Here is a 27,683-nt window from a genome sequence, read left to right as displayed (position 1 = left end):
AACCTTATTTTTATTCTCAAAGTCTTCATTTAATTTTTGGGTCACACCTAGACTATCTTTAATTTCTACTCTATCCTCTATGCACAGTGATTCTCTTGTGTTTTCCCCTCCTCACACAACTGAAAAAGCTTTTCCAAAAGCTGTTTAATTTGGTTTTCAGTGCCTAACTCTGCTTGACTTTTCTCTGATACAGTTCTCTGTATTACTATCCTTATGAAGTGCTAAGATGTACTTTTTATTTGCTAGCCTGTCCTTCCCCTGTGGCCATTCCTTGATGAGTTTTTATCATTTCTTGTAAAACGTATGAGGTAGTAATTTATCTGCTAAGGCATACAGTCCCACATGTTAGTTCACCTGGCTGGAGTAACATCACCTTGTTGGTTTAGTAATTGCCTAGTAAAGAAATAACTTGAGTGAGAAATAACTGAACCTTCCTGTTAGTGGCATTCATTTTCTTGTGTAGGCTAGGCAAAATAGTCCTCCACAAAATAAAATAAACTATAGATTTTATCATATATTTCAGGGACTGAAATGACAGAGCTGCATCTCTAAAGGCTGTTGGTTGATGTCACTCATCCTTGCAGATAGTAGCACATCTATTAGGACAGGGAAGAGCTCAGTACAATCCTAGATGGCAGGAAACATCTAGCAGGCATGTCAGAGAAAGGTGACTTCTCGTAAAGCCTTCCTAGTGGTATTTGATTTGATACAAACCCTGTAGAGCACCAGATTGCATAGATGTTCCTCTAGAGAATTCTGGAATGTATCTGAATTGGGCATAACTGTTGCAAGAGGCCTCTGGCGAGTACCCGTTTGCTCTTATGCAACTTTGTATGGATGCAAAAGACTGTGGAGGACCTATGAGCAGAGCAAGCACAACACTTCAGAGCAGTGTGTGGAAGAGTGTGTGGTTTTGCGTGGGGGCTAAAGGTGCCAACCAGAAATAGGAGCCATGAAATCAAAAATCAGTATCTCTGGGCATTAAAATTCATGAAGATTTTGTCCTTTAGAATTGTTTTTCCTATGTTTGTGTTTCTCCCCACAGTGTTGTTAGGCCTATTGTCTTAACTAATTTTTGCATATTTACATTCAGCATATTCTCCTACATTCTCCATAGTTTCCTTTACGTAGTTGCTGTCCTGAGTGGTCCTATAAGGTTTCTGTCACTGATCAAAATCTGTTGTCTTCCAACAGTACCTCTAACTCAGTGATGATTTCAAGCTTCTTCTGCAGTCAGAAATATCAGTATAAGATGCATTACATATGTTCTATGTGTCAAAGTTAAAACAGCCAAATATGAGAGAATGAATTGGGGGGGGGGGGGGGGGGGGGGAAGGGGAGGGGAAGGGAGCCTCTACAAAGGTTCTGTTATTTCTTTTAGTATATTCTGATGTTTTAAAGATTATACTTGACTTCCAGTTATATATATGTGTTAGAAAAGACCCTGCATATTTATACCATGTTCTTAAAATATGGGGCAGCCAGTGTACTACAGTTCAAGGGGAGGGATCTCATTATAAAAACACAGAATCAGTCATGCTGGCTAGACCTAACTTTCCATAACTGTTTCTTGGCTCCAGCATCGGTGATTAGCTAGAGAAAAGCAGAGACAGTGGCATGCACTAAGTATTTTTTTCCCCAGTTTCTCCTTCCGCACTCTGGATATTACTGACTTAGGAACTTAGGAAGATCAGTGTTGCCTCCAGGTCATCTGGTTTAAGAACTACCAATAGACCAAAATTTCATGACTCTGCCTTGTTGTCTTTTCAACCTATTTATACTTTTATCCCTCACATCTTCCTGGAGAAGTAAAGTCCACAGCTGAGAGCATTTTCTCAATTTTAAACATAAAATGCTCATGTGGTTTGGGAGCCCTGAATCTCGTACTGTGAGAAATAGCGATGATTCCCTGTTCACATTCTGATATCATTCGTGTGGTTTCATAGTTTTGTCTTATCTCTCTTCTGATGTCTTTTGCAAGGTAAAGAGTCCTAATCTACCCAAACTCATTCAAAAACAGTTCCATTCTTCCTTGAAATCCTTTCCCACCTCTCCTCTGTCTTTTTGGAGATGGGATGATCGATACCAAACACTACATTCACAACATTGTGGTGTTACAGTAGGTTTATGCAGCAGCAGAGTCCTTTTGCTTTTTTTTTTTCCTGTTTCTTGCCCATAATGCTTAACAGTCAATTTGTAAATTTGACCACTACTGATGTTTTCAGAGAATCATCAATATTGACTCCAAGACCTTTTACTTGAACATTTTGTAAGTCATTTTTGCATAGGATTACGTGTATTTTTTCTCCACACGTATTAGGACACATTAATGGGCACCAAAGATGGAATTCAATTTCCCAAACAGGCATCTAATGTCACAGCAGAGTCAAGCCTGTGTTTTACTTCTGCTACTCTCACATGGATATGTCAGGCACCCTAAGGACTCTAAAATTACTCTAGATATCTATTTGCAAGCAACTGGCACATACCCTGAATGTCACATACCATTTTGTCACCCAGTCAGACAGTAAATCCTACTTCAGGCCTTGATAGACATTAGTAGATCTATCAACCTTGAAAACTTTCGTATCGTCTGGTAACAGTGGCACTATCTGAATAATCCCTCATCCTTTATAATAATTATTTATGCATTTACAGACTGTACAAATCCTCTATGACTCCATTAGCAACCTCTCTTCATTATGAAAATAGTTATTTTATTCCTGCCTGCTGTTTCCTATTTTTATTCAGAACATATTCAAGCCATTTCCTCTAACCTCTTAAGAACTTAGTTACTTAAAGATCTTTTGGGTGAGGGAACCTTCATATGGCTTTTCAAAAACCCAGATATAGCATCTTGATCATACAGTTGTAACTCACATTGTTCTCTGAGCTCAAATAAAATTGTATTCATTCTTACAGAGACTGTATTCATACTTATTAATCTACCTGTTACCACAGCTAAGCTTCAGCAATTTCACGTTTGAATTCTACCTGGAAAAATATTATCCGATCTTCACAATTAGGTCCTGTTGATTTCATCCAATTTGTTCCAAAATCTTTTCTTTAGACTCCTCAGTTCAAAATAGCTTCTTATATTCACACCTGGAAGAGAAGAACATCCTGATATCCTTAATGCTAAATACTAACTTAAAACTTCGATTTATCTTTCCTGCTTTGAACTTATGTTACTTAGATGTTACATTTATACTTTCAACATTGAGCAACATCCAGGAATTCCTTTCAGGACATTCAACAGACTCTGTTGTACCCCTTGTACAGACAGAGAAGATGAACAGAAAATCAACAAGGTTTAGCACACCTCTCCAGTACAACATTCAGGTCACAACCTTCCAGATAGATCTTTCTTCTTTACAAAACACTCCCAGCATACACCTAGTATTGATATTGGATTTAATTCAAGAAAAATTAAATCAAATCAAATATGTGGATAAACAGGAAACATTTTTCTTGATAAACCTACTCAGTCTTACTATAAGAAAGAAGTAAATAACAATTTTCAGTATGTCACCAACCTTATTGTTTTTGATATAATTCTCTGTGAAAGATCTTTTTTCTTCTTCATGAAGCACTATCAGTTTTACATGCATTCAGTGCTAGTCATTCAATGTCTGTATTACGAATTAAAAACATAAGAAAAAATTTTCTGCTCTTCAGAAGGATATAAAAAGCCTGTTAATTATATATCAGCCATGAGCACGAAACTGTAGACACAGAGTTAAAAAGAAGATTCATGATAGACGTATCATTTTCTGAATTGAATGGATATTTAAATCCCAGTTGTCTGAAGAAAGGAGAATAGAGTGTCTAATATCTCACTGAAATGAACAATAGTGTGCACTTATGGAAGGAGAAAGAAAATTGCTTGGACAGGTAATATGAATTCCAGACGTGCTAGTGATTGCTTTGCTTTGCCATTTCTGAAGCGTCAAGTTTTCAAATCAGCATAATTCACCTCTAATTAATAGTACCAATACCCTAAACCCATTTTTTTTTCCGCAATTGCTTTTTCATGTGTCTTTTCCTTATGTTCTCACCCTAAGACAGTATGTAGGCTTGTGAGGCCTACAACCACACATTCATAGTTCAGCAACATTTATAGTTCAGCAAAGAACTTAAGCTGTGCTTTTCAAGTTTTATTAAAAACAAGTTGCAGTTCCATACTGATTTTCCTGCTGTGCATACAAAAATGCCAAAAGCATGTTTGGGGTATATTAACAAATTTCAGCAGCACAAAACCAATCCTACATGTTGCAGATAATTAAACCATCTGAAATAGTTTTGGAAAGGTGGTTTCTTTTGTGATCTGTGAGTAATTCACTTTCATGGACACATATGCATTCTTAGAACTGGCTAGGGTAATTTACACATTACAAGGCTTCTACATATAGTTGGCCACTTATCCAGTGCTAATAAATTGAAAATGTGTGTGCATGATTTAACAAAGAAAGGAAGATGTGAATGTAATGCAGGTAATTGCTGAATTACAGTTCTGCTTCTGACAGCTAAAGAATACATGAATAGAGCTATCTGGAGGACACAAGTTACTTTGCATCAAGTTTCAAAATATTGATTTTTCTTCTAACTGTTTGAAAACAATCATATGACTATTTTTGAGAAAATGCTTTATGTTAAAATGTCTGTTTTTAGGCAAAATGATTCTACACATTCAAGTCTGAGTTTGTATGTGGGGAGGGGTGCAGGACCATATTTTCCTTTCTGTATACATAATGGACTTTAGAGGGACCGGAGGGGGGAGGGGGGGGGGGGGAAGGAGAGGATGTGAAAAAAGCCTATATATAAAACCAAGGAAGATTTTGTTGCAAAATGTTTCACTTTCAAAAAAAAAAAAGACGGCTTTCTTGTTAAAAACTTTTCTGCTATAGCTCATTTCTACAGGTATTTCCATCTCACTGGTCACTGGCTTAATTGATGTATCATTTCCAATGCCTAACTTTACAAAACTGTACTTCTAAATTGAACCTCTGCAGGTTAACAAAGAGCTTCAGTTTCGAAGAGCTCTCTACTTCAAAGAGAAACCTCTTCCTTTATCAAGGTTTCATTCCTGACTGCCAGTACCAGATATATTGCAAGTTTTGTTACAAAGTCTATGGGAAAAACAGAAAGCCTGAGAGCTTCTAAAAGAGGTGGAAGTTTGGGAGAGAAATGGAAACATGTTTGAAGAGTACTGGAGTGCTTTATTGTGGCAGGTATAAGCAGGTTATCCAGCAAATAGCTTTCTTGTCTTTCCTTGCTCTTGCAACCCCTCTATTTTTTCTAGATCTGTTTGATATTGAATTTCTCCCATCACAATCATTTTCACAGAATCACAGAACTGAAGGGGTTGGAAGGGACCTCAAAAGATCATTGGACCCAATCCCCCTGCCAAAGCAGGTTCCTTACAGCAGGCTGCTCAAGTAGGTGTCCAGACGAGCCTTGAATATCTCCAGAGAAGGAGACTCCACAACCTCCCTTGGCAGCCTGTTCTAGCGCTCCATCACCCTCACCGTGAAGAAGTTCTTTTGCGTGTTAGTGTGGAATTTCCTGTGCTCAATTTTGTGGCCATTATTCCTTGTCCTGTCCCCACAAATGACTGAAAAGAGGTTGGCCAAATCCCTCTGTCTACCATTTTTTAGATGGACATGTAAGAAAAAATATAAACCTAGATTTACAACCCTCAAGCAGGAAAACAATGAAACAAGTTGAACTGTGAAGGGCAGATGTCATAATTATAGTAAAATCTTGTAAATTCTATGACACTGAAATCAGCTTGAAATTGTGTCACAGCTACCAGCACAAAAATTGAGTCATAATTATTGAGTCAGCAAATACAAACATTGTTGTTCTTATTTAAACAAACAACATTAGACACAGTAAGGAGAAATAGATTTAAAATGAAAAGTGCCCAAATTGTTCAGACACTATTTTCTGTAAGTTTTCTTGCATAAGAAATTTCTTTACATATGAGCAAAGGTTTTGGTCTGCACTTTAATTATGGAAATCTGGAGAAACATCCATGAGTTGAGTCAAGTCACAAAGTTATGAAACAGGTGTAAAGGTTTGGAGACATGACTCAGCAGTTATATATTCCTGTTCAAAGACAAATTGGAAAATATTTATCAGAGGAAAGTATTTTTTTCTTTCTTCCCCATCTAACAATTCTTATTATCAATCACAGAAATAATTTTTTCCATTGTTCATTTTCATTTTCTAGACACTAGTAGCCAAAATGCTGTACAATTACTTTGTACTGAGCAGACAAAGTATTTCAAACACAGCTCAACATCTCTGCCTTCCTTCTTAATTCAGACATCCTGGAAATGGTGTCATTCTTATCACTCCTCCTGTTATTTCTGCTCCACATCTCCAGTGGCTTCAGATCTTCCTGCCACCCATCCAACACAGTCTTTGAAAATTCCTCAACAACTCACACCAGCCACTGGCATCAGAATCAGCCCTCAGCAGCCCAGCACTACTTTGGAAAGTGGATGTCATTATTATCATTGATCATCAATGGAACAGGGGATCTGTGTTAGCTGAAAAGACGCTTAACTCTTCAGTATTGCCTCAGTTCGTGGTGGTTCCTTTTCTGTCTCCTGATATTTTATTACAGAAGAATCATTTTAATTGGCACATGCTGGTGGAAACAAAACTGCATCTGTTAAGGGCCAAATTCTAGCACTCCTGTTCAGGTGGTACAAGTCCCTTGTTCTGGAGTATGTCCATTGAAATCAAGGGACCTGCCCAATTGTTAGAGTTTCATAGGAACATATTGTTCTGATAGGTATTCACTTTTATTTCGTAATATGCTTTAAAAATATACACTGTACAAACCATTAAGAAAACTTCTATTAAAGTAAGTTTTGCCATAATAGAGCAGGGAAGCAGCAGAAAGTGAACAAAGGGCTACCCAGCACGACGCTTATGCTAGCAAACACCAGTTCTCACCTGTTAACTACTGTGAATAAAATCTTTGGAATCAGTTCCTCCAAAAAGTCAAAAATGAAAGAAAAACTGTTCACCATGTAAGAAAACTGGAATTTCAAGTGTGCTGCTGAAAGCTTACAGAGTCTGATCATCATTTTTAATCAGCCACTTCTGAGATTACCTGAAGGAACAGATGGAGAGGACTTGGCAGGTATACAAAGTATACACAAGCACAGAAGAATTAGTCCTCATAATGTTGAAGTAAAATGAAAGGCAGCCCCACTAGGTCCCAGCAAAGATATAGTTCTGAACTAAAAGTTCAGCTAGAGCTTTGGTCCTAGGAGGTAATTATAAGGCTTTCTGACCTTACTGACCCAACTTAATGAAATGAATATAGCTGAACTGAGGAGAGAAGAAAAATATACAGTGAGAATAAAAACAGGGTTCCTGATCTGTGACAGCTATTCAGATTCTTGAGAAAAGACACATCATTGTCAAAGGCTCTTTCATTAATAGATGTCAGCCTTCTTGGCTATAAGCAACTAAGCACCATATAGAAACAAGTGGAAAAATTCTGTTCTCACATATATATATATGTCCACAAACCTGGAGATGTTTGCCTGAAAACTGTCAATAAAGACCAAGTGATTGTTTTCAGGACATCTGCTTGCGATCCTACAGACATAAAGTGAGCATGTAATCATGAGTTTTATTTATCAATCTAAAGTGCAATTACGCATCCTTACCTTTGTGAGGATCATACACCTGGACAATATTTCCTCAATGTAAGTGATCAGTACAAATCTGTCCCCTCGCTATTAATAATAAAAAATCATTATTTGGAATAGAATGCTCTTGCAGAAGAATGCAGATCAGAGAGACCTATGATTACTGAAGAACCTACGGTTTTATATCTTACATATGTTGAATCTGCTTTACATTAGCCCAGGGTCCAAAGTAAGCTTCAACTAGAAAAATCTAGCTGTGGGAAGTATGGCTTGGTGAGTTTTTGAGTGTTACAAGGCTGCCTTCCCAATCACTGCTACAAGAGTGCATGTTTCATCCTCAGAGAAACAATGATATGGCTTGCATATCCACAGCCCAGCAATTCTTAGCTCCACAAGCAGCCCAAAGCATCTGTTCACAGGTGACACAGCATAAATCCTGAGGCAGTATCCCACTCTCTGTTATTTACACATATATGTAGTCTTAAACAAGGGACACTTTAGCAGGCAAGAGCAAGGTACAGTACATAATGTGCAAATTCAGTTCAGCAGAACTCCAACTAAAGCATGTCAGCCTCAAGGGCTTTTCTCTCAAACAGTGCTCCTAAGTTCTCCACAGAAGGAAACTTGCTGAACTACATCTTTCTGAACTTTAAAGAAGAAAGTCCTGATTCTCACCCGAATCAGGGAGTAAATGAATGAGTAACTTCACTGAAGGCAAGAAGCTGCCCTGGTCTAATGCTAGGAGACCTATGGAGAATCCAGACAATGCAGTCATTACAAGAAAATGTTCTTACTTTTTAAAGTCTTTTGTTGTAGAAACATTATCCATCTCTGTAGCTTTATTCTCAGCAGCAAACCTTAGACTGATCTTTGAGGATTCTCTTAAATAACCTCCAGTATAGACATATAAAAGAAGCAGACCAGAACAATCAAACCTAAGGTTTACTTTTAAATGTATCTCTATCCTCTCTCTCTTATTCCCAAATTGCCCTCCTTCCCCCCCTACCCTTCCTTCATCTTTTTCCCAAGCCAGTTTCATTCCCATCTTTTTCCCCCCAGATGATTCCCTCGCAGCAGGCAGAGAGGTACCACTTTCAGGCAACTCCTGCTGTGCATCAGTTGTTCACATGAAGACTATTTCTTGAGGCTCCTTTGCATGGCTCAGCCTGCCCAGATCTAAAAGAACATGTACTCCTGCCACAGTTGCTTTAGCCTTAATAATTTCCATCTGTGTCATTTATTTCTTGGCCACAGAGAAAGCTCATTTTGTTGGAAGGTGAACTGCTGCCTATTCTGAATAATTTCAGATTCAGTCCTAGACTCTGACTGGTACCTTGTTTTAAGATTCTTTCTTTTCTTTCCCTGGAAATTAATGAACTTTTTCAAATTGCCTCATGTGATACATCATAAGGTGGGTTTTTTTAGTTTTGCAAAAAAAAATAATCCAAAAGAAGTAGTGTTTATCTGTTAAATATCTCCTGATTTCCTTATTACTTCTTTGAAACCGAGTATCTGGGAAGTTGTGCTGTTCCCGTTTTGGTAGAGCAAAGCCTTGATGAACTGACTCATGCAATTTCACAAGTTTGGATTCAGACAATGTTCAAAATAGAAATTCATAAGAGCTCTTTCCTCTGGTAAATAAATAAACCAACCAAATTATCAACAAATCAATGTACAAACAAACAAAACAAAACAGAGAAAAAAAAATAAAATATCCTGGCCTTTTTAGAAAATCAGTTGACACTATGCACTTCTGCAGATAACCTGGAGGAAACAATGAATTTAAGTGGGTGTCTTATCTGGTGTGAGGCTGTTTTGTTGTTTACTGTATACTCTAGAACACCTCCATGCACTTGTTTCTGTTCAGTTACTTTAAGCCAAAATCATTTTCAATCTCTGCCACATTCAGTTCCTCCTATTTCCTGGCTACATCCATGTGTGATCCACATGCTTTATTTTTATCTTAGCAAAATAAGGGAACATTTTCTGATGGAGTCCTGGAAGAAAATCTGGGGTAGTGGTGAACTGGGAGAGGGTTAGAAGAAGCCCAAACCTGAATGGAGATGAAAGAAATATGTAGTCACAAGTCTGTGACTTGATCATGCAACAGAGAAATGTATACCAGTATTGGCAGTGGAAAGTAGCCAAGTTCTCATAGGCCTTACTTAGATGTAGTGCGTAGACTGGGTTTCCTAAGACATGGTCCTAGAATCTGTCCAATACACACCTTTGGCGCTTCTGCAAGATAAAATTGTGCTGTTTTTTACCCTGCAAATCAGCATTTACGCAACTGGTATTTTGTCTTTGAGCTGATATTTATCAACATCCTCTGGCTTCTTTAATTTGTCAGGTCAAATGCTTCTTAGCATCCATGGAGATATTTCTCCCGCCCCAGCCCTCCTACTGGTCTCTGGCTTATTAGGTTCTTCGTTAGCACTATTCTTAACTACTTGTAAAGGAATTATCATAAACTATTTCTGGTAGAGTGTTTTTACTTTGGCCTTCACAACACTTCTTTCACAGGTGCAAACACTTTTTCTTAAAAAAGTTTAAAAATACAGATGTTTAAATTGTGCAAAAATAAATGAATTGGGACTACTAAGGCAAAGGAATTCAGGAAAGAAATTAAAAAGTAAACTTCAAGAGCACTTAGAAAAATTACTTTTCTGACTAAATATTTGAGACACTCCCCCCCAATATTTCATTTCTATACTGAAAGATTGAAAGATCATATATAGTAAACTTTAATGGTACATAGTAAAGCCGAATATCTTGCATTGTCATCATCATATTAATGGTATCTTGTGATACTAATTTTAAAAAGTCTAAGAAAATTAGCATTACATATTTATTAGCATATTACTCAAATGATTTATAATCTCAGAGGTCCCTGCAGTACCGCTTAAATTTTTTTCATTTGTTTCACTGGGCAAAATCATAAAATGCTTCTCTTGTTTACTTACACTTCTCGCAAGGTAGTGTAATCTTTTCATTCCACCTTCATATAGAACTCTTTTCTTTTTGCCCTCAGGACTCCACACAGTGTCTTGAATGTGTTTGTCTGAGGGAAGAACATGGGAAAGGTATCAATAGCATCAGTTCAAATTCTGAAAATACCTTACATGTGTAAATCTTTTATTTTTTTCCACATTTACAACCAAACAAACAACCAACCAAACAACAACATAGTTTTGGGAAAGAAAAAAAAAAAAAGAAAAAAAAAAGTAAGGTTTCAAAAACTAAACCTAACAGGCTCAAGGGTTAAGGGACAAGACATTCTTATAGTGCAAAGATACTGCTGAAAATTTTTACCAGGATTGGAAGTGGAGTTGGCAAACTGATTTAAATTAGTCAGGCCTGGCTATATTGGCGAGGCTATGCTTGCATGTCCATTTTTTTTATGGCAGTGCTTCTCTGGGATTCTTACATAAAAGAGTATAAAGTGGGCATTCTCCGCTTGATGCAATTTCACTATATAGTGATTCCCATCAATGTATAATTAAAAGTGGATTTCCTTTTCCCTGTTTGGCTGAGGTGGGGGAGGGTCTGCATAAACCTGGTTGATGTGAAGTGAACAAAGAGAACTTTCATGAGTTCTCCTACAAACAGTCTATCAGTTACAATTCCTAGTGTTCACACTGCTGCACTGTTCAAAAGGAGCTCTAAAAAAAGTCAAGCAGGGGGTCCAAGAAAAATTCAACCCGCATGCCAACTAAGGGAAAGAATGAGAAGGCAGGGAAAAAAAAAATAGCTTTTGTTGTAAAAAGAACTAATGAAGCTGCTCTTAGAACTGTCCATGGTGACACAACAAGCCTGTGCACCCACACACATTGTGAGAATGCCAGTCACCCACAGTAATGAGAAAAGGGAACACTGTGGGCAAAGGAAATATATGAATACACTGCTTTTATGGTTTAACTGTGGGGAATCACAACGCTGGCCCACAATATCTTGTGCCAACTGCCAAAAGTGGTAAAATAATACATAAGGTTGTCTACTTATATTTTTCTTACAGACAAGATGGACTGGTGGGGGGTAAAATCCCATTATCATTATAAATTGCTAATTAAATAATTATCAATTAGATGGGCAGACAGAACTCATTCCAATGAATTCCTTGGAGGGCGTTCAGTAAAGAAAAACAGTAATTTTGATTATTTTTTTTATCTATACTTCCTGCCTAGGGGCTCTAAATAGAGATGATATATGGTGTATCCCATGTTAGACTTTCACACAGTATATCCCATGTTAGAGCTCAGGGACAAACACTGAACTTTGGAGCATATAGAGATCTTTTTTCAGTTTTTCAGATAAATGGCCTTAATTTCATGACATTAATTAGTAGCCCAGGGTTATTTCCTAAGGAATAAAAATAATATTTTCCAGACTTTTATGCGGCTTTGAAAAATCTCTTTTTTTTTTCAATCAACTGATAATATTTTCTAATGTCATTTCATTTGCTTTTCCTTTTTTTCATAATCCAGAATTTTCTTTGAAAAAAAAAAATATTTAATACATATAAATATACAGATGTTAAGCATGGCTGAACATAGTCCAAGGAATATTTTTAACAAACTTTGTTCTATTCATTAACACTAAAACCAACGCAAAATTAAACCTTATGGCCATAGGTTTTGTCAAGTTTTCCAATCAGACCCTTGGGCAAAAATACTGTTGTCACAGTACTGAGCAAGAGAAACGTTCCTGTAATGTCGTGTGCCCCTTAGTCATGTGAGTAATTTTTCGTGAGGAGAGGGGTCCCAACAGCTTGAATAAAACTTACTCAGCTATGATCAGTAATTACTTACATGTGCACACACTGGTTGTACCCACACTTTTCTTGTCCTAACTGAGTTTTCCAAGACAATTAAAAACTACATTGATGTTCAACGGTTATTAAATGAAGAAATGAAAAAAAAAAAAAAAAAAGCCTCAGTTGTCTGTAGCAGGGAGTATTTTCGAGGAACAGAAGTTCTACAAACTGAAAAGTCACACTAATGTTTGGGAAATAGTTTCCATCGCTGGCAAACACCACCACCGCCACTGCCATCAAAAAAAAAAAAAAAAAAAAAAAAAAAAAAAAAAGGATAGAAAAGGATAACATGAAAGATGGACTTCTAATTCCAAAGCCACAAACATTTAAATATGAATGAGGCTTGCTGCAGTCCGCTATCTTTTGTCAGGAAATATGAAGCTCTGGAACGCCTTTTGTTGCCTTCTTTGTTAACTGTATGAGGCTGAAAGGAGTTAGATGCCTTGCTTCATTTTCAATCCCCATCACAATGAGGACCTCAAAAATAAATTCTGATAAATACATGAAAATTCTGAAGGGTTGATAAAGGAGAGAAAACTTTATTTTCCAGAGTAACCTGTCAATAGGTGACATACCAGGAATGATCATCATTAAAAACAAATGGCAAGTTAGAATTTTAAGGTTTAGAAAAGGGAAATGAGTTACAGCATAAAATAAAAATATAATTATAGTAAAACATTTGAGAACACTGACATAATATACGTTTGGCAATATAAACGTCTTTTCCCTCAGGTTTGCTATTTTTCTCTGGGAGATCACAGAATCCCAAGGGAAGTTCCTTATGATGATGTTCCCTAATGTGATTTACTTTGAGGAATACTTAATACTTAATACTTAACGGAGAAAGGTGCCTACTACATTTTGTTATTGAGTTTTTGTTCATGGTTCAGGATTGATCCACTTGAGTCTTTCAGCAGGGAGTAGTTTTCCAGTGTGGCACAGCATGACTCCAAATCAATAAGGTTAATAGATGTGGTGGCCACACAGTCAGAGGTGATGTGCCTGGCATTTTCTGTGCCAATGAAGAAAATTTTTGATGACGAGATGTCATTTTTGTGCCGGCAGTAATGTCACCCTGATTACCTAGAGCACATAGCCAGTTAGTAAGTTAGCAAGACTGTAAATGGCCCATTAATCTGAATTATCTTTACAGAAACTGTTTGAAAAAAAATTTGCTATATAAAAATGACATTGCTGTGAAAAAGTGACTAAATGGGAATGGCTACCCTGGAACTTCACTGTATATTTTTAAACTCTCAGCACTGTAGTATAAAACCTGCAAAACATTAAAAAAAAAAAAAAAAGTCAACCAAAGGAAAATAAATAAGTACAACACAAAATACCACTGGAAAAAAAAAAAAAAAGGCAGTAATATATTGATGCCAAATCTACTGGTGTAATGAGAGTGCCATGTGTTGGTCTTCCTGCAGTTCTCATTTTCTCTGACTTTTTAAAATATGCAAACTCTCAACAGTGCCTCCCAGAGCATTAATGGGTACATATTCCCAGATGGCTTGTGTTGTGAAAGAAGTGCTGGACTGGACTGCAAAGAGAAATCTGTTTAATATTCCAATATCTAAATGTCAGGAAGGTGTAATTCAGAGTGACACTGAAAGATGAGCTGAACAGAATACAATTTATAGTGACTTTAGTTAACAAATGGCATTAAGGGAAGGATTTCCATAATTAAATCATTAACTAATATGAAATATTGATTTCTCCTCTGATATTACTATATCATCACTTGTCGGACTTGCTGACGCCCAAAGAGCTCTTAGTGCAGTCTCTACCAGCAGCAATAATAATTTGCACAGAGCAAGGTACTCTGTGTACCAAACATCCTTGTCCCAGAGACTTCACAGATAACGTTTTGAAGAAAAATAATAAGATGGTAGGATGGGTGCAAGGAAAGTCTGTGCAAACAGACTGGATAAAATGATGGTTTGTATTACAAGGCTTGCTCCATATTGCCTTCCTTCAACTATATCTACTTTTTGTTAACTGGTTTGGAGTGAGCCAACTTTACTTCAGCTTTTCCTAGACTTCTTTACAGAGCTTCTAAATAGATATTTTATCTGAAGAGCTAAATTCTATTGCAATTTACATCAAGAACTCTTATTTTCTAACAGCAAGGGTTCTGATTTTTTTTTTTTTTTTTTTGACAGCTCTTTATATTTTAGTGTTGTCCAAGGGAAGTTGAGTGTGATCCATGAAAGGAATACAGCACATTCAATGATGATTCCAGTTATATTCTAGTATGCTCATTAACCATGTTAAATAGTTGAACTTATTAAGTTAACTTGAAAATGCGGAAGGAATGGAACAGGCAAGATTAAAAATAAAATAAAATAAAATAAAATAAAATAAAATAAAATAATAAAAAAAAGGGAAAAACTTAATTGAGTTGTAATCAGTATTGATCATTAGTCCTTTCTTTTATCAGCATGATGAAGATAATGATGATAATGATGATGACGATGATGCAATGTGCAGTATTTAGATCATAAAGGACGGAAAAATTGTTTAAATATCTGATGATAATTGTTTTTTGGTGAAAGGTGTTATAGGCTGTACAATATAATATATTACTCTCAAATTGATGACAGAGCTTGAAAATACCTGAATAAGCAAGATTTCCTTTTCTTTGTATACTTTTCCAGATCTACGTTTAAAGAATCAGTCCACTCAGAGCTAAAATGAAGAGGTGCTATATTTTGGAAAAATGCATTAAAAATATGTTATTTTCTACCTCAGTCTTTCAGCAGGAAATCAGTTCTTTTACCAGTTAAACATTCAAAAATCTTGTCTCATTTGAATAAATTAACATATTTTGTGGCAAAAAAAATAATTCCAAGGAAGGAACAATAAATAGGAAAGCAATTTAAATTGTGTATTTTACAGGGGATGAAAAAAAAAAAGAAAACCCAACATTGTCATGCGTATGACAGCTCAGCTAATTTGATGGGCTTTGATGTTAATTTAGGGTTTACTTTAATTTCAAAACATATTTTTTCACTTAATAAGGGAAACAAAAGAAACTTTCAACCAGTTTGTTATCTGGGAATGTTTTGGCTTCTCAAATGTGAGAACATGATTGTTTTTATTTCCAGGAGGAGATAATAACACTGAAGCAATAAAAAAGAGTCAAGGCAGCTTGCACAGCACAGGAAGTTCACAGCCAGAGACTTAATTTCCCACACAATGTACTGTGCAATGGGCCCATTAACACAGATGAATAGGCTCTTTAAAGCTTTTTTTTTTTTTTTTTTTTTTTCCAGATATGCAGCTGCGGCTGAATGGTGCTATGTTAATAAGGTACTCACATGCCTATTCTTCAGGTACTCTGGCATTCTCTGCCTAGGTAATCTCCATATTGGAAAAGCTATTAGGGGTTGTATCTCCTACCACACCTTCAATTATTTTAACATCTGCACTGATAATCCAGGCAAGGTAAATTGATAGGGGGCTGAGGGTCTACGTCCATCCTCTTCCCCGCCAAAGTCACATCTTAGGGGGTGGGGCCTAAGGAGAAGAAAAAAAGTGAAGTCACTTTTATTACACATCAGTGGGAACATTCTGAAAAAGCTTTCATGCCTAGGAAATTGTTATTTCTTCAAACAACTGACAGCCTGCAGAGGAAACTCTAATGGAAATCCAGCTCATGCATTGTTATGCATGGCCCTCATGTAGATACATGGGGGCGGTTTCAGTTAGCTTCCAAAGGGTCTATTGTGTGCAGCATTAATTTGCAGTGCTCTTGATATTTGAGTTTGAAGGTTTTACAACCTTTGTGTTTACTTAGATGCACTATATCCTAGGTTTGTTTATTTCCTTCCACAATCTCTTATTACCCTGTAAACGTTACATTTGTCTTTATTAACTTTCAGTCTGTTGCTGTAAGTCACAGAGAAGGAACAGCTTCCTTGAAATGTATTAGTTTTAGAGGCATTTTTTTTTCTTTCTTCCTGGTCAGTTCCGAGTTATTCATCTGTTAAAACACTGGCCTTCTTTGTAAAACCAGTGGATTTAAAGCATAAAAACTATGTTATTTATTATTATTATATTATTAAATCATACATAAATACATTATATTTCCCATGTCACATACGTACAGCTAAATAAATCAATCAATACAGTCTTCCAAAAGATTGTGAATCTGACACTGGCACAACTGCCTCTTGCTACACAGTGATATGAGAAAAAATGCTCATGACGCTCATCATGAGCAAAATCTTTCTCCTGTTTCCTCAGAATCCTCTACAAAATTCTTTGCTGTCACATACAGGTCTTTGTCTCCTAGTATTAAGATCTGAAATACAAATAAGACTTGTCCTATGCTGCCTTAACTTTTATTATTTCTTTCTGTAAAGATACAAATACAATGTAGACAGGCATTTTTGTAAATTCAACTTTCCCTTAAGATTTAAATTCAGTAGGTCCTAATGGCTTTTTATTCAAACTTGTCAGAGATGTCTAGAAGTGTTAGTTTTTCAACACTGAACTAAGAACTCAAAGTAACTTGTACGCTCAAAAGAAGCTATGATCCTAATCTGAACTAAAGGACTCAATTGAATAAAAATACCTTATGCTCGAGTAACTCCAGTTATGTGTGGTTCCTTCCTTTCCCTTCCCCTTTATATGGAAGTCAGACAGTTAGACGTTTCTGTATTTTAATAACACAAAAGGGTTTCTTGTAAAAAAAAAAAGTGTCTGACTTACAGTAATTAGGGTCTGAGTAGTATCAGGTGCATAGTTTACTCCAAAACAAAACAAAACAAAACAAAACAAACTAGCACTAAGGGAAAACCCTTTTAAATCACAGAAAGTTTTGAATTCAGGTCCTGATGCTACATAATGGATTAAGAGAAAAGAAATTACCTTCTTTAGGGCTCACTCATTAGGGGCACAACAGCAGAAACAGCTGCCTCGAAGACCTGCTTGCTTGTTAGGCGGAGGGATTCTATTTGGAAGCTGTCTCAGACTGAGTGGGAAGAAATGCAGACCAAATGCTAGGAGCCACTGACCTCAGCTTTTGAAGAAGTGAAGATCTTAATCCAACCTCTGGGGTTTGGGATCTTTTCTAATGTCCTAGGAAATGATAACAGTGGGAATAGAAGGAACTACTTTTCACAGAGCTCTTTGAAGTACTGTGGTACTACTGCATTGTATAAAACAATAGCACAGCTTCCCCTGGAACATGATAAAAGTATGTGAAACTGTGACTGGTTTAGATAATATAGATCTAGTGCGTCTGTTCTCCTTGTTTTGTAACACAAGGACAAGGAGTGATAATAAAGAGATGCAAATTCAAAACCAATAAAAGGAAAGCCTTCTTTCGTCACTTTGGATAATTAGGCTATTGGTATGCAATATCATAATATTTCATTGAAGTCAGATTAAATCTAGCAGATTAAAAGAAGAAGTCAGATATTTGTATAATACAAGAATCTCCTGTATTTCTGCAGTTAACTTGAATTACTGGCAAATAAGAAGAGACCTGTGTCTGGAACAGTATAGTCTTCATTCGCTATCACCAAATTCTGCCTTCAACTGAATTCTCAGACCCTGGCTTTTGCCAGAGATATGGTACCGTCCTGGTACAATTCTTACATTGCTGCAGCCCTATAATATCCCTCAGCTTTAATCATCATGTCATATTCAGAGAATTTTTTTTTGGACTAAAACCACAAGAACCACAAGTGAACAAAAGGGTTTTTGTTTTGTTTTGAAATGATAGATAATTCCAAAATTCCAATAACACCTCCACTACCCTGCCCCTCCCCCCCCAATAAATAAATAAATAAATAAAAATTTGAGTACACATCACAAAACTTGTCTTGGTATCATAAAACTGGTAAAGCTCTCCTGGTCATAGTGGTGTCCACAGAAGACTCCTACTGAAGACCTCCCATAGGTTATCAAAGAGTGTATTACGAAGACAAAAAATACTCCTTCCTACCTAGCAACAACCATCTCTCCATTTTAAAAAAAGGGAAAGTTGGTGACAGGAGTGACCAATGCAATCAGGCAGAAATTGCAGGCTTTTCTTTGTTACTTTCGCAACTGTGAAAACATTTTTGATCCCTGATCTCATTTCCAGAATGGCAGTTATTATTCTGTCAGTCTACTCACAACAAAGTCTTTACAGGCACATGAAGCTGCCTGCTATCTGTTTATTTTTGGAATATTAACATATGTATGTATTTCTCTAGCAGAGCTGTTATTTACTTAATACATGAGGTATGAACTCACTTAACTTACTGCATGTTAATTCTGTGCAGTTTTGCAGTTTTTTTACAACCTCCCCATATTCCACAAGAGGAGCCATACACAAAGAGAATATTATAACCCCGAACTGGACCCCTCTATTTTTTATCCATGCTTTCTTTAAGCAACCATTCCAAGAGACATATTATCTGAAATGTGGTGATGAATGTTCTGTATATTAAAGCAGGAGTCTGATTTGTCATTGGTTTCAAAATGTGCACAGTACAATTATTGACTAGGTTTCATCAACCCTCTGACAACCCAGGGGAGGATAATCTACTCCAGTTCTCATGGTAACTCACACCTATATGTTCACTGCACTTGGTATCATGGGAAGTACAGGCCAGGCCACACCAATCCTCTCCCATTACCCTAATCTTCCGAGGAGATATGGAGGTGGCCATGTCTCCACCTTCTCACCTCTATGGACCAAGTCAGGAGTAGGTAAAGTGAAAACTTTAGATTTTGTGTACTTTTTAAAGACAAGAAATAGTTTATCTTTTTCTGACTCATACAATATCAAATATTTAATAAATACCTGGAGTTAACTGTGGAAGGGAGGAGATGAAACTCAGCAGTTTCCCATTCAGGCAATGAGCAGGAAACAAAATCTTCAAAGCACATTACTTTCCCAGTGTCTCCGAACATGACCAGTTGACAGATACCCAGGAAAACAGGAGTTGTTTGGAGGAACTGCACGTTGGGCAATGATGAAGATAAATTAATGTAGACAATCTGTATGGCTGAGATGGTAAAAGACACACTTCAAAGCTAAGGACTGGTCAATCAGAGGTTTGTTACCAGCCAAGGAAAATTATAGGTATTCTAGAAAATAAAAGCCATTGGAAAGGAGCTGGTCAAGAGGAAGAAAAAGTTAAATAAGAGAAACAGTGTAAGGAAAAAGTAAATATAGAGGGAAGCAGGGAAAATAAGGTATCAAATCATAGGAAACAAATAGAGAAGAGTAAATATCTGCGTGAAGTAGTGGACAAATTGTAAGAACATTGTGTATGGGTGACAGTGAAGAGCATGTGGTGTAGATGTTTAATGTTTTAAAGTTTAATGGAAAACTAACTTACTGGGAAACGCTGGAGCTAAACCATCTATCTATCTAATTTTAAAAATGTGTTTTGTTCATGTTTTAGTAAGCAAAAAAAATGCAGCCTCGTGCTCTGTCTTGGAGCACTCGCAATGTTCAGGATGTATTCCAGTAAGTAAATTTGATGGGTCATTGCTCATTTTTGCAACCAAAATTTTGTTGTCTATATGCAGAAAATGGGGCTTGGCTTGATTCCAAAATCAGGACTGCTTCCACACACAGGCCAAGATAATTTAACTTAAAATGAATGCTCATTTCCATAGAACTGTATTACATATATCGGAATATTGGCCCACATTAGGCTTGGTTTCTAATTTTACCTTTCACAGCAAAGGCCCCTGGCAAGAGACAGTCCCAACCCAATGAACAAAATTCATACAAAGCCCTTGCATAAAAGGAGGAATGCTAGATAATTCATTTTCTTGCCTATTAAGGTGTACTTTGACAATTTGACTTCTTGGAAACTAATGAAAATTACGGGATCATGGTTCTTTTGCTTTATCCCTTTTTAAACACAGTCGAACAAATTAACAGAAGGAAGAGAGTGATCCCAGCAGTGTGCATCCTTAATAGTAGGGTCTGTATCTCTGTCTCTCTGCTGCTCCTGGAGGCAGTTCTTAACTGCGGACTCCAGTGTGATGTGGCTCAGAGACAACCAGCCTCATTGCTGAACACCGTGATTCTTTTGCAGCAATCAGTCAACTTGTTCAAACCACCACAGAGCAGGGGCAGTTTGCAAGAAGCAAAGGTAATCATTTCTACATTAAGTATGTGGCAAAGGTGTGGGCTATGGGCAGGGGGAAGGGACACGGGGAGGGAGGAGCTGCAGAACATGGTAGTGGAAGATGAAGAAACAGCTACCAAAAATAAATCCAGTGTTTCATAGGAAGGTGTAAGGCGGCAACAAGACTCGAGACAGGACCAGGAAAGCAGGAAGACTGCACATCTGCATCCTGCACATTTTGCATTTTGTTCTAACATGTTCTTTTGCCTTTATCTTTTTCTGTTTTTTTTTTTTTGTTTGTTTTGTTTTGTTTTTTTTTCAGGCTGTCTGCAAAGTTTTGCAAAAGACTCCCACTGCCAAGGCAAGCAACATGACTGGGTACTGAGATGGTGCTTCTTATCTACAGGATTCTACCTTTTTTCTATTTTGTTCTTCTGAGATGGGCTGCTAAGGAAATAAGGCCCCATGTAATTTCCAGCAATGGCGAGTGAATCAGTTCTTTTGCTTTAAATAATAAAACCCCCTCATTTTCATATTTCCATATTTAATTTTTGCACTTGCATGTACGTTTCTGTTATCTTCCAGCCACATGTTGCTATTTGTCTCTGTAGTGGAGATAGTGGAGAATTTTTTTTTTTTTTGACTGTGGGCTATGTGAAGCCTGACTTGCATGTAAAAGATCCACAGGGGAAAAAACAAACAAACAAACAAACAAACAAAACAAACAAAAAAGCAAGCTCCAGTCCTCACAGAAATACAGAGAGCTGGCATGCTGCACGCTTCATGAGAACACTCCCTGCTCACCACCACACTGGGCAGCATGTGGCACATACATGCAGTACCACACACCTACAGACCAAGATGAGACAGTCAGTGCAAAGTCCCAGAGGAAAACAGCAGGTGTGAGCAAAGAAGGGTAATAAGAGACAGGCTGGGGAAAAAAAAAAAAAAAAAAGACTGTTCCAAAAATCAGCCAGATTTGGCTGACTAAACACTGTTTTAACAATCATCCAGCCACTATGCAACTTCCACAGAGTTCAAACTGACAAAAATTGAGTAGAAGGAGAGCTCTGAGATTTATGAGACCATTTCAGGCAATCTCACTGCATTTAAACTGTTGTTTATGTTAGTCACCCTTCAGCTTTCAATGAAATTCAGACTCCTAAGATATTTGGGTGCTTTTGAAAAGGTTACATGCAGTCAAAAGCAAGCAGCCAAGACTCCCTCATTCAGTCAAAATTAGTGAGGCAGCTGTTGCAATACATCTTAACTCAGCTTCAGCAACACTTGGACAGACAGTATTTTTGCTATGCTTGCTGGCAGACAAGTTTTCAGACAGACTCTGGTTATGATTTAGTTTTGGTCTACATGCTCAGCGCTCTGTCAAACTCCTACAGCCAACACAGGGACTGCCTTCAACAGGAGAGAGAGTAACTGCAATCAATTCCCCATTTGAACAACATTTGGGTTGTCATGAGTGGCTGTGCTCCACTGACTAAACATTCTGCTTTAATCTGCTCCCACACTGCAGACAGCTCTGGATAGTCCACATAAAATGTATTCACTGAATTTATCCTGCACTCTTCTCTCCTGCAGAGGGGACATTACCTCCAGCTTGCTGCTGCCTCCAGTGCCATCATGGGGCTGCCAAACCTAGCATTCCTGTTCTCTGACAGGTATGCTCTGCCCTTGCATTGGAAAAGAAAGTTTAATACAACTTTTTTTTTTTTTTCTCCCCTTCCTGATAACAGATTTGGAAAGTGATACTCAAGAAATACAACAGTATGTAGCATGTACTCTTCTGGTGTTGATTTTGCTCCTATGTCCCCTCTTAGTTCCGTCTCTCTGTATTTACAAGCCTTCCCTCCATGGCACCCAGATGCCAGCTAAATCACCAATCCATGGTTCGCATTTTTCATGGAGTTACCCACCTTTGCCCATATCCTCCTCCTCTCTTCCCTCCCTCCTTCACCATATGTTGGCCATCTTGCTCCTATTGATTCTGTCAGCACAAGCTTTACAGAGAACTGCTAGTCAGATGGATAGCTTTATTGTATCAGACTTCAACCTATGCCATGCCTTAACTACAGTACTGACAGCATTCATTAAGGTGTACAACATATATAAGTACCACAAAATTTACCATCGCATATAAAAATGCACTGTCATAAAGCTATACTGTGGTTGAGAAAGACATCTTCCAACCATTCATCTACACTGAATATGACAGACTTTTCACTCCAAATACCTCCCCTGAAGCTTGAAGCTTTGTGTCAGTTCAGTGTGATTGGAAAGGGATGTGTGACACCAGCTCACAAAATGGTTTGCCTTAATGAACGTGATAATTCTCCTTAAAGGGTCACTTATCCTCTGCTCAACTGATATCAGCTGGAAAACCTATTGTTTGCACCACTTTGACCAGCAGATATCAAAGCAATTCATCAGCCTCTCTTACAGCATGACACTATTTGTGACAGCATATGACAATCCAAAAATATTACCCTAAACAGTTAAGGCATCTCTGTGAGCTTTTTTGACCCCATACAGTGAGACTCTCTGTAGGCATAAAATTCATCCATGCATCTCTGTGCAGGGGCAGATGTTCAGTTTCATGTAGTTTTATGAGGAGGTTCAGTTGTGGCAGACCTGTACAATACCCTGTATTTCTCTGAGCAGGGCAATGTGGAAGCTAAGGACAAGTGAGGATAACAATTGGCCAACACTCAGCAAAAGCTCTGGGGTATACAGTTAGTATAGCCCAAGAAGACAGGCCTATGAGATGATGAGACCCAATAGATACAACCCAGCATTGTATCTATCCAGGGAGTAAAAAAAGAAACTGACAGAAGATACACACAATGTGGACATTAGGGTTTCTAGTTGTATAACTTTACTTTTTCCAGATATGATAACGTTATGCAAAAGGAAACGGATTCAGTTTGGCCAGTTTAGTCTCACTGAGGCCTCTATTGCTGCTATATTATAAATGTGATGTTATCTAGTATTGGAATTGCCAAATTTTGAACTTAAATATGTTACAAGTAAAACAGGCATGAAATGACACTCTGGAAAAGTATTCGAAAATTTAGGGAGAAATTAGTAGCTTTCATGCAGTTTCTTCAACTTGTAAATGTGAATCTATATGCAATTAGTACTGAGTTGCTACTACAAACGTTAAATAAGCTACAGTCACCAGATGACTATTTCTATTAAACATAATTATTGATGGGAAGGGAAAAGTGCCTTTTCCCCCCTAATTTGAGAGTGTAAAAGGTTTAACTAACCTGTTCCTATGAAAATCTTGAAATTTGGCCAAAGATACCGGGATATTACACACTTTTTTTCCTGCATCTATATTTATGTCCTATGGAAAATATAACAGCCTCTTTCTGGAGCAGTTAACATAAAAGGTCTTGGTCAAGAGAAGCTTTTCTCTTGCAAAAGATAATCTGCCATCAAAGTAATAAGTTTGACAATCAAGCGGTCTAATTGATTGAACATTTACAAATACTTCATAACTAAAACTGTCCCAAACTGTGAAAAAGATTAACGTTCTGCTTCCCCAAACTGCTTCTTCCTCATGTTATTTTTTGTGTGTGTGTTTGCATGTGTGAACTGAATCTTTGGGAACCCCTTCCAGTTGATGCATCATTGGGGTGGTTACACACATTACAGTATGGCAGTCTGTCACATCAGTGTTTCACACAGAGATACTAGACTTGACACATCTCTGAGAAAGCAAGTTAGACAATCCAGAGAGTCATGTTTCTTTTGAAACTTGAGATTTTGAGGACAGAATTTTCATCTACTTAATTCAGACAGCAGCAAGAAAACAAGATGTTTAAGTAACTATAATACAACTTTTTAAACATTAAAAATAATTTGCATACAAATAATATGGTCTTGTTGGTCCTGTCTATGGAAGGAAGTAACCAATGCTCTGAAAACTGCCCTTTTTCTTTTGGTGAACCCCTCTGAAGTAGTTATGGCAGGACAATATAGGGCATGTGACTCTCCAGCAAACAAAATGCAGTGCACTGCAATATTTTTATGCAGTAATGCCTTGAATGTTTTCTCTAGCACATGAGCTCTTACCAGATCCTTTGGTGTCTGTGGAAATTTTGTCTACAACCAGCTTTCTTGAGACAGTGTTTCATTTGACTGCCATGTGTTCTAATAGTCACATGAGAATCTGTAGTTGTTTCAGTATTGTATCTTCTGTTTCCAAGGGAAGAACTGCAAGTTCATTAAAATACAAAGCTTAACTTCTGGAGTAGTGTAGAATATGCTCTTTTCCACTGGTATCACCAGCAAGAGAGGCAAAAGCAGGAATTTTGGAACATTTAAGATGTCAGTATTCCTGTAATTACAAACAAACAAAGAAACAAACAAAACAAAAAATTATCTTTACATTTTAGACTACCAGTATTCGCTTGGTAAATTCACCATATGTATGAAACAAGAGACCACTGAACATACACAAGATTGAATGAACCTTCAACTTTAACCAGAATTTACAACACATCTTTTGTGTTGATTTTATCATAAAAAATAAATAAATAAAAGTCAAGATTATAAACAACAATGTTTCAGTGTTGTACTGCAAGAGAGTTAGGAATAGGACCTGAAAATCCTACTTTCTTAGCTTTAACCAGCATACAAAAAAGTGGATAAGTAATTAATATGGAAACAAGGGTGAAGATGGATTGCCACAGTTTGAGGAAAAAAGGGTGCCATCTGGACAACATTGCCAGCTCAAGATCATATGCAAGTCTCAGTTATTTAGTTTTTGTATGTGACAACAGAGGATATGCCATATATTAAGTCTGATGATAAAAAGGCAATGTTCACAATGCTTAATATCAGATGATGCTTGAAAATATGACACTAGCTTTTATTATATGTATTGCATGTATTGTTTCTATTATTTAAAATTTTGTCAGAATCAAATTCATGATTTTAAGCACCTTGGGGTTAATAATAGCATTTGTTGAAATTTCTAAAACTTCCTACACTTTAGTATGCTTATAGAGCTTTTGTGCATGGAATGATGGGTACTAAAATAAACTTAAATCTTCAGTGGATTCTATAGAATACCTTTTATTTGAATACTCCATGGCATCCTCAATCCAAATCTCACATCAGATTCATTCTCTCCTTCCTTTCATCTCAGAATCTCCTGCAAATAACCCTTCCTCACTGGGAACAGCTTTCTTGTGATAAAACTGTTGTGATATCACTTTATCTTGTGATAAAGTCCTGCTTCTTACAATGTCCATCTCAGATATGATTTTATACTGTGTTCAAGGTGTCACAGAGTTCTCTAAGATTGTTCAGCCTGGAGAAGAGGAGGCTCAGGGGTGACCTTATCGCTCTTTTTAGGTACCTCAAGGGAGGCTGTAGCGAGGTGGGGGTTGGTCTGTTCTCCCACGTGCCTGGTGACAGGACGAGGGGGAATGGGCTTAAGTTGAGCCAGGGGAGTTTTAGGTTAGATGTTAGGAAGAACTTCTTCACTGAAAGGGTTGTGAGGCATTGGAACAGGCTGCCCAGGGAAGTGGTGGAGTCACCATCCCTGGAAGTCTTCAAAAGACGCTTAGATGTAGAGCTTAGGGATATGGTTTAGTGGAGGGCTGTTAGCGTTAGGTTGGAGGTTGGACTCGATGACCTTGAGGTCTCTTCCAACCTAGAAAATTCTGTGATTCTGTGATTCTGTAGCAAACAACTTCAAAATTAACCACCTGATTTACCCCCAAATGCTCAAATTCTTCATCATGGACAGAAGAATCAAACACATTTGAAAGCCCTAGGGCCATGATGATTTTTAGTATAACATGCTAAAGTATGCATTTAAAAAAAAAAAAAAAAAAAAAAACTCTTAATTTTTCAGAGGGCTCTATTTCACCAATGCCTTTTCATCTGATCTCCACCTTCCACCCTGTCTTTCATGTGCATGAAGAAACCATCACTACTAGAAGGACAATAAATGACCACTGAGGAAAGCAAAAGAGGTGCTAAATTAACAGCAAATTCATAGCTGAGAGTTCTTCTCAGACTTTGCTATGGGCAGAATACTTACCCTAGTTAATACAATCTTTTATGAGCTCCTATGAAGTTATAGATAACTTTTTTAACCCTCCAATTTCAGTCCGATTCCCAATCCCCTAAAGGATAAGGCCTAAACCTTCATAATATATTAATCTTAATTCTGATTTGTAGTTATTACAATGAATGTCTTCTTCCCCTTTTACCCCAGCCCAGGATTCATTTTGCGTGAATGAAATGCCAGGGAGAAAAAGCGCTTCTTTTTCCACAGCGACTTGTGCTCATGCTAGATTACTCGACCAGTCTGTGTTGAACTGAACACCAGAAAGGCAAAAACCTTGGAGCAACTCCAGGGCTGCCCAGGGTACCTACTTCTCCCTAGAAGAAAAAGACAGGCTGGAAGTGGTGTAAGCCAGCAGGCACTCTGCATATATCCTTGTCAGCTTAGACAAGTTCCATGTAAGTTAAAATACAGCAAATTCATACAGTGGGGCTTCATCCCTTAATGGGGATACAGACCTTGTCCGAGTCTCAATGGCTCAGTAAAACAGCCCGTTTCTTTGCCAAATTGCCTTATAAGGCCACAGCAGGGTCTGGATTTACCCGTTACCACAGGGCTTAATGACCTTAAGCACAATGCTGAATTACACCTCCAATTGTAATTTCCATCTGATTAAGCACTGAAAAATGCAGAAGGCTGGATACATATATACAACAGTTGTAGATTGAGTAACACATTGAGCATGCAGTATTTAACCCTCACTCAACACAACTCATGATTATTTACTGAGGCATTCAGAAACGAATGTGTCACTACAAAGCTACAGAACTGAAGAAACTATTTTCTATAAATAAATAAATAAATAAATTACAAGTAAATAAAAATAAAATGAAGCACTTAGCAATAAAGTTTTAGGAAACCTATCACTGAAGTAATCTCATGAAGTAACTACTCCCACTTCCCAAACCAAGTCTCACCGAAGTCATGACTGTGCAAGTAACTACTCAGGAATAGGAACAATGGGTTCAAAGCTATGTGTTTGGACTTAGCCTAAAGCAAAA

The 27,683-nt window shown here is 37.3% G+C and overlaps 1 protein-coding gene across 1 annotated transcript in view; it reads right to left on the bottom strand.

Annotated features, from left to right (window-relative positions):
• The window catches only part of LOC311441537 (uncharacterized protein), a 340,215-nt gene that overhangs the window by 74,858 nt on the left and 237,674 nt on the right, over positions 1 to 27,683 (bottom strand). Inside the window, exons 12-17 of the mRNA XM_084529789.1 lie at positions 24,675 to 24,939; positions 19,295 to 19,449; positions 17,368 to 17,577; positions 15,813 to 16,011; positions 10,640 to 10,737; positions 2,995 to 3,105 (exon numbers count right to left, since the gene is read on the bottom strand). The gene's annotated coding sequence lies outside the window, so the exon portion shown is untranslated. The remainder of the gene's footprint in view (positions 1 to 2,994; positions 3,106 to 10,639; positions 10,738 to 15,812; positions 16,012 to 17,367; positions 17,578 to 19,294; positions 19,450 to 24,674; positions 24,940 to 27,683) is intronic.

This window comes from Aythya ferina, assembly GCF_964211825.1.
Source record: "Aythya ferina genome assembly, chromosome: 9".
Classification (NCBI taxonomy): Eukaryota; Metazoa; Chordata; class Aves; order Anseriformes; family Anatidae; genus Aythya; species Aythya ferina.
The sequence above is the reverse complement of the archived record's forward strand: the minus strand, read 5'-3'. Positions and strand labels throughout refer to the sequence as shown.